Genomic DNA, 8,397 nt, shown 5'->3' with positions numbered 1-8,397 from the left:
TCGGTTTGAAACGCTGCACGCAAAGTGGTGAAGCACAGATGTGGGTGAATTGAACAGTACTGCCTACTTGTTGCCATACAGAACACATGCCAGTCTTCAGAACAAGCTTGATAGGAGCATGCGTTTCAAAACTTCAACAACTCTTTCGCTTTTGTTTGTACGTTATATAATCAACATGTTGGGAACACAACAGCAGTCATGCATCCAAAACTAGTTCAAACTAGTTTGATAAATTAAATCATAAATGAGTTTTTGGGTCCCACTTTATATTAAGAGGACTTAACTACAGTGTACTTGCATTTAAAGTAATTATTTGATATAATGCATTTCTAAAATTAAATTGGTAGTAATTAATTTATTTGTCCTGTTTAGACATTACATAAATATAAATTCTTTACAAGTACAGCAACATCCACCTATTTTAATAAGTTTTACCCTCACATAGCTTTCAACTAATATTGTAATGAGATTTATTTTACATGTAGCTACAGGTTTATGGAATATCTAAAATATAAAATAAAATAATAAATATCTGCATATAATAACCCATTAACAATACACGAACATAATGCATACATTGCATTAATATTTGATGCAAGTACACTGTCATTTAATATAAAGTGGGTATGTTCTGATCTTCATACAGCCTTGTGTCCAGATTAATCCTTTGTTTACATACGGCTAGACCATGAAGGCTTTGCTTTACCGCTTATTCCGTCAGAAACAGTACAGGACACCCGCCTGACAGCACAAATCACAAGATCAGGGTTTTGTATGATATTCATCTGCACCATGTCAGGATGGATGAACTGAAGCATACTTGAACAGATAACAACAAGATTGCTGTATGCACTGTTTGCACTGCCACATCACTGTGTTTTACCACAATGTTCTCCAGACAGATGGAGCTGCGCACGTCGACAGCTCAACACAGCTGTAAACATCTCAAATCATCAAGTGAACATTGTTTACATGTCATCTATCAAACCAGAACATTCACCACAATGACACGTGGAGTCATGTGACTGAAAGGTGCACTACATGCTTTTGAGTTGCTTTACCAGGTTATTTATCAGGCACTGTTTGAACATGCGACTCTTTCTGTCTCTCTCCTTGGATTAAGCATGGAGAAATGTGAAGAATGTGATTAAGCACTTGTCTCAGCCATTGACTGAACTCTGTTTTATTGTCTGACCTCATGTGAGGGAACATTGTGTTCCAGACGATAAAGTAGGTCACGTCTCGTTAAACAAAGACCTCTGGCTCCCTCTACTGGATCTGTGAGGAACTGCATGCTTTGTTTCTATATTTGTTGCTAATAGGTAGAGCCAGACAGAATATGCGCACATTTTTTGCTATTTCTGCACAGAATTTTGTTAAAAATCTGTAGATTTATTCGGAAGGATTCTGGGAGTATTATAAAGAAAACCTTAATATATTAAATTTTTTTTATTAATTGTTTACTATGCTAATCCAATTCGATCCACTTCATTTGTTAAACAAAGCAAGTCTCTCATATAACATATCTCTTAAAAGACAGAAAATATGACTTTACAAACTGTACTGTAAATAAATCATATGAATATTTCCATATTGGGGAATAATATTACTGAAATGAATAAAAAAAACTGAATAAATATACATTTACACACATTTAAGTAAATAAACAGAATGGACTAAAAATCTGTGGAAATCTTCGGAATTCTGCTCGAACAGATTCCGTGTGGGCCTAAAAATAGGTAAGTAATATGTGTGTGTGTGTGTGTGTGTGTGTGTGTGTGTGTGTGTGTGTGTATCTGTAAAAACATGTAATTTATTTTATTTAAATTGATTTTGAAACAAATGATGTCAAGGTTCTTTTTAGGTTACTTTTGGTACAACGTGGCACATAATGTCAACCTTATTTAGTAAAATTATCAGCTCTCCACTAATATTCTGATGAGAGTTAACTGGCATGCGATGTTGCAGAATACAAAAAAAAAAAGGAATAAGAATAAATATGAGCAATTGAGTAAGTGAAGGAATAAATAAATAAAACAAATAAATAAATATAAACTTTTTTACAATTGTCAATAAAAATAGACAATCATAAAAAATGGATTAAAGAATAATGATTGTTTTAAGAATGAAGGTTTTGTAAGGCTTACCAGTGTATCACATTTCTTTTCTTTTTTTTTTTGAGAGGATCTTCTATTTTGTGCTTGATCCGTTCTGAAGGGCATCAAAACATGATGTAAATGGGGTAGGCACTTTAATAGTAGGAAATAAATAGTTTTATCTGATCTCTGTATTGAGTGTTATTATAAATAAAATAACAGATATTACAAATATACATTTGACCACCTCTGTATTGGCTCATACTGTATCACTGTGAATACATAATTGCACCAATCAATCTATGCAAGAAAAGAAAATCTATTCAATAGTCTGAAACTAGTAGATCTACAACCCAGGCACATTGTGATTACGTACCCCTATATATATTTCTGAAGAAAGCAAAAAACGTCCCAGGAGCTACGTTTTTTTTTCTTCTTCTTTTTTTTTTTGCTTTCGTGACATCGTTGCTTTTATTCAGACACCTGTGTATGCTTTTTCAAATCTCAAATTTCTCTAGCGAGTGCCATTTGTGCCTGCTCTTCTCGTGTATATCCACCTGAGTCCACTGTCAACAGACTGACTGATTGTTCGACTGGCCCAACCTTCACCTTCCCTAAACCCAGTGTTTTAAAACCACAGATTGACTCATCTAAAAATTCTCTTAAACCCAACTGCAGTGTTTTTAAAAACAATCCAGAAAAAAAGCCCTTGTTGCATCATGATTTTTACCATGTTTTCAGATTTTACCACATTCTCACCCTGTTATTTACTTGTTTAACTTATATTTTGGCTTTTGTTTTTGTCTTACCTGCTTTCCAGCACCGTTCATCACTGGACTCTAACCCTGTCGTCACGATCAACTCTGCTCTGTATCTCAAGTTCGCTGGCAAACGTGGTGAGGCACTGGACAAACTGGTAACAGCGGAAAAGCCATCCACACTGAGGTAAGCAGTCAGCTGGTAAACAAGAAAAGGAACAGTGTCATAAAAGTGTCAAACTGTAGCGTTCATTTTAAAGATGAAATGCAGCCATACATACTTCTGGCTACATAATTCACAAACTCCAGAAAAGTATATAGGGCTGCATTTACAGAATGAGTCTATGTTGCATCTTTGTTAGACAAAAAGTTAAACTTATCAAATAGTTTTTATTAGAAGTTACTGTTAGTCAGAACACACTAAACTACTTTTTTATTCATAAAATTAGATGTAATTTAAATAAATACAAAAAAATGATTCAATTAACCAAGCACTACACAAACTAACTTTAATAAAAAATGGCCCCTAATTGTCAATGTCTAATTTACACCATATGTTATTACGTGTGCCTTTGAAGTGACTTTTATTGCGATCACTCATTCTTTAAGCAAACAATGTTACATAACTGTTACTGAGTGTTTTCAAATATCCTTGTGAAATCAATAAACTGTTCAAACTTTACTTGACAAACCTTTTTTATTAGCATACTTAAAAAACAATAGCTCAATTGCTACTTAATTAAGCGTGTAAATCACAATGCTGTGTCCTTTTTGTTAGTGCATGTTTTAACTAACAAACCAAGCCAACCAACCAACCAACCAACCAACCAACCAGGTAACTAACTAACTTGGATTTAATTGTTTTCAGGTAAACATGTTAGTGTATGAGTGTGTGTTTGAATGCAAGAGTATATGGATGTTTCCCTGTACTGGGTTGTGCCTGGAAGAGCACCCGCTGCGTAAAACATATGCTGGAATAGTTGGCTGTTTATTCTGCTTTTGCGACCCTTGATAAATAAGGGACTAAGCCAAAGATTAAATATGTTAAATGATATGAGACTCTGTCGCCTCACAGCAAGAAGGTTACTGGATCAAGTACCAGCTGGGTCAGTTGGTGTTTCTGTGTGGAGTTTTCATGTTCTCACTGTGTTGGTGTGGGCTTCCTCCGGGTGCTCCGGTTTCCCCCACAGGCCAAAGACATGCACTATAGGTGAATTGAAAAAACTAAATTGGCCATAGTGTATGTGTGTGGATGAGTGTGTATGGGTGTTTTCCAGTACTGAGTTGCAGTTGGAAGTGCATCCACTGTGTAAAACCTATGCTGTATAAGTTGGCAGTTGATTCAGCTTAGGCGACCCCAGATGAATAAAGGGACTAAGCCGAAGGAAAATGAGTTAATGAATGAGATATGAGATATGTTAAATTCTAATATTTAAGCACAAACAAAACATATTCTTTCACATCACAGTACGTCTAGTATAATTTTTAAGATGATGGTTGTACACTTCTGTCTTGAAAATAAAAAAATAAATAAAATAAAGCAAACTGGGTCAGAAAGAGAGGCATTTACAAAAGAAGTGCATTCACAGTCTCTTACTTCAGCTGGCAACTTCATTCACCATTCCATACAAAACATTTGCAACAGGGAACCGGAGACTCAAAAAATAAAATAAAAAAAAGACAAAAAAGAAATAGGTCCATTTGACACTGACAACCAGCAGCAAAAACCAAAACCTGAAAAAATGAATGATAATAGCAGAAAGAAAATGTATCTTGCGTTTCTTTGAGGTTATAAAAGTTCATAAGGACTGCACTACAAGTCAATCATACCTATGTGAAGTGCAGCAAATAGCATGAAATGAAACAAACGTGTGAATACGCTGACAGCTAGAATGCTTAAGGTCTGAGTAGCTGTCACTACTGCAAGCAGAGGATTATCTGACCAACAGAAAACATTAGAAAAACAGAATTTATCTGACATACAAATATTTTGTGTGTAGTTGGAGACACAGCCTTGACGGCAATGCACTTTTGATTATTTTATCTGACTGTTTTATCTTAACACACAGAGACAAACATAATAATAGAACAATAACTAAAGTAAATAAAAATAAACAAATAAAATAATAATAATAGTAATAATAATAATAATAATAATATAATAATATTTTAAAATATGTATTACAATAAGTAAAATTGTAAAATAAAAAATATTTTAAATAAATAAAACAAAATAAATTGTTTCAATGCACTGATAATAATAATAATAATAATAATAATAATAATAATAATAATAATAATAATAATAATAATAATAATAATAATAATATTTGTTGTTGTTTTTCTTATTATTATTACAATAATTATTATTACAGCAACAACAACAATTTTATTATGTCACTCATTGTTTAGAGCTTCAACTTGTGCTGGTAACCGAGTGTGAAAATGTGTGAAAAGTGAAGCATAATCATAATAAGCATTACCTATTGCATTTTTTTTGCACAAGTGAAAGACGTTTTTACATAGATGCTGGAACATGAGTGCAAGTACAAAGTCTATGTAGCAAAATATTTCAATATGTTTAACATGGTTGCTAAACTATAAAGAAAAGAATAAATGAGAAATTAGAGATATATGTTTTTGTTTAGTTTCAAAGAAATACATTTTGGTAGTATACACCTAATAGGGTGATGCCATGGCGCAGTAGGTAGTGCTGTCACTTCACAGCAAGAAGGTCGCTGGTTCAAGCCTCGGCTGGGTCAGTTGGCGTTTCTGTGTGAAGTTTGTGTGTTCTCCCTATGTTCACGTGGGTTTCCTCCGGGTGCTCCGGTTTCCCATACAAGTTCAAAGTCATGTGGTACAGGTGAATTGGGTAGGCTAAATTGTCCGTAGTGTATGATTGTGTGTGTGTATGTGTGGATGTTTCCCAGAGATGGGTTGCGGCTGGAAGGGCATCCGCTGCGTAAAAACTTGCTGGATAAGTTGGTGGTTCATTCCGCTGTGGCGACCCCAGATTAATAAAGGGACTAAGCCGACAAGAAAATTAATGAATGAAGGTATGTGTTTGAATGAGTGTGTATGGTTGTTTCCCGGTGATGGGTTGCGGCTGGATTGGCATCCGCTGCGTAAAAACGTGCTGGATAAATTAGCAGTTCTGTGGCAAAGCCTGATTAATAAAGGGGCTAAGCCGAAAAAAAAAATGAATAAATGATTGAATACACCTACCATAAATATGTAGCAGACGTCTTAAAAATTAGCTGTGTAATGTTGTGTTACAGCTGTATAGCAACTTACATTATTGTAAATTAAACTTAGAGAACGTTCGAGGTTACAGAAGTAACCCTTCGTTCCCCGAGGAGGGGAACGGAAGTGCCATGAATGGGAGGATTCGGATCAGAAGCCGCTTATCTGGAGAGTATTGAACGGGCCAATGAATGAAATTAATTGGCAGCGTAAGCTTGCGCAGGTGTGCGACATCTGCAATCATCTCAGCATATAAGCACACCTGAAGCCAGCAGACGCCATCCTTTTAAGCTGAAGAGACTTTCAAACAGCTAAGGGACAGTCATTATGGCGACGGAATATGGCACTTCCGTTCCCCTCCTCGGGGAACGAAGGGTTACTTCTGTAACCTCGAACGTTCCCCTTCGGTTGGGGAACTTCAGTGCCATGAATGGGAGAATATGGAAAGCGCCACAATGACTGCACCTTACCAACACCCCCGATGAGGAGATAGTCAAGCAAGCGTGACGCACCCACATCATGGGGGGCGCGGTCCTCCAACGTGTCCCTGGCCCTAATTTATCCTACTTCAACAGAAGTTTTACGGATTTAGATATATTTTTTGGGAAGTCGTGAGCATCTAGATAATTCTAGGAAATACGACAGTACGTTGGGAAGCGTGCAATCCCGATAGGGAGGACGCTGCGGAGGCCATCCGTTACCCAAGGGGGGGATAGATGGCAGAATTTACCTATGGACTAGCCCTAAAAAGGGGGAGTACGCATAGCAAAGAGTGGTTAGCGGAGAGGGAAGACACGGGTCCGCCCAGGGGGGGGACTTAACCGTGGCGGAATAAGCATATGGGATCGCCTAGTGGGGATCACGCATAGCAGGCACCTATACCCAAAACGCGAGCTGACCAGCGGGCAGACCTACAACGTAGTGGGCCAGCAAGTGACTCCTCCGCTGAGTCAGTGCTGGGGGCCACGGAGGAATCTGCAGGGCTCACCTGACGGGGAACTTTACTGACAGATAAAAAAGGCGCACGTACCTCCGTGTTAGGGAGAATGGCGCAGCAAGCGTGTTTCAACACCCTACCGAGTTGTCTCCTCAATCACCAAAGGGTTACCTAATACCCTTGAGGAAACCGGCTCCACTCGCAGATTGTAAAACCTTGCAAATGTGTTGGGTGTCGCCCAGCCCGCAGCTCTACAGATGTCTGTTAGAGAGGCGCCGCGTGCACGCGCCCAAGAGGATGCAACGCTCCGAGTGGAGTGTGCACGTACTCCCGGGGGACACGGCTGACCTCGACTCGAATAAGCGAGTGAAATGGCATCCACAATCCAGTGGGATAATCTTTGTTTCGATACGGCACTTCCCTGCTGCCGACCGCCATAACAGACAAAGAGCTGCTCAGATGATCTAAAATTCTGAGTACGGTCCACATAAATGCGCAGAGCGCGAACTGGACAAAGTAAAGAAAGGGCTGGGTCTGCCTCCTCCGGGGGCAGCGCTTGCAGGTTCACTACCTGATCTCTAAAGGGGGTGGTAGGAACCTTGGGCACATAACCGGGGCGGGGTCTCAGGATAACGTGAGAGTAATCCGGCCCGAATTCCAGGCACGAGTCACTGACCGAAAATGCCTCCAGGTCCCCGACCCTCTTGATGGAGGCCAACGCAACCAGCAGAGCTGTCTTCAGGGACAGAAATCTTAGAGATACTGATTCGAGTGGCTCAAAGGGATCGGATCGCAGACTCGTGAGAACGAGGGCGAGATCCCAAGAGGGCATGAGAGGGGGGCGAGATGGATTAATTCGCCTAGCACCCCTAAGGAACTGGATGACCAGGTTATGCTTTCCCACGGTGCCGCCAGCTACCGCGCTATGATAAGCGGAGATGGCGGCCACGTAAACCTTGAGAGTGGAGGGCGACAGCCTGCTGTCCAACTTCTCTTGAAGGAAAGAGAGCACAACACTAATCTGGCAATTTCGGGGGTCTTCTCTGCGAGAGACGCACCATTCAGTGAATAGACTCCACTTCAGGGCGTAGGCGCGCCTCGTGGAGGGGGCTCTAGCCTGAGTGATGGTATTAACCACCGCAGTCGGTAGGTTACCTAAGTCTTCCTCGCGTCTAGGGACCACACGTGGAGGTTCCAAAGATCGGGGCGAGGGTGCCAGATGGTGCCCTGTCCCTGAGAGAGTAGGTCCTCTCTCAAAGGGATCCGCCAGGGGAGGGCCGTCGCGAGGAGTGAGAGCTCTGATATCCAGGTCCGGTTGGGCCAAAGGGGCGCAACTAGCAGAACCTGTTCCTCGTCCTCCCTG

General features: G+C 39.8%; 1 long non-coding RNA gene across 1 annotated transcript in view; it reads left to right on the top strand.

The window, feature by feature from the left end:
* Nucleotides 1-2,963: 2,963 nt before the first annotated feature.
* LOC141377527 (uncharacterized) overlaps nucleotides 2,964-8,397 on the top strand; it is a 38,072-nt gene continuing 32,638 nt past the window's right edge. Inside the window, exon 1 of the long non-coding RNA XR_012389784.1 lies at nucleotides 2,964-3,041. This is a non-coding gene — a long non-coding RNA (uncharacterized lncRNA). The remainder of the gene's footprint in view (nucleotides 3,042-8,397) is intronic.

The sequence above is a fragment of the Danio rerio genome, chromosome 14, assembly GCF_049306965.1.
Source record: "Danio rerio strain Tuebingen ecotype United States chromosome 14, GRCz12tu, whole genome shotgun sequence".
Taxonomy (NCBI): Eukaryota; Metazoa; Chordata; class Actinopteri; order Cypriniformes; family Danionidae; genus Danio; species Danio rerio.
This window is presented reverse-complemented; position numbering and strand designations above follow the sequence as displayed.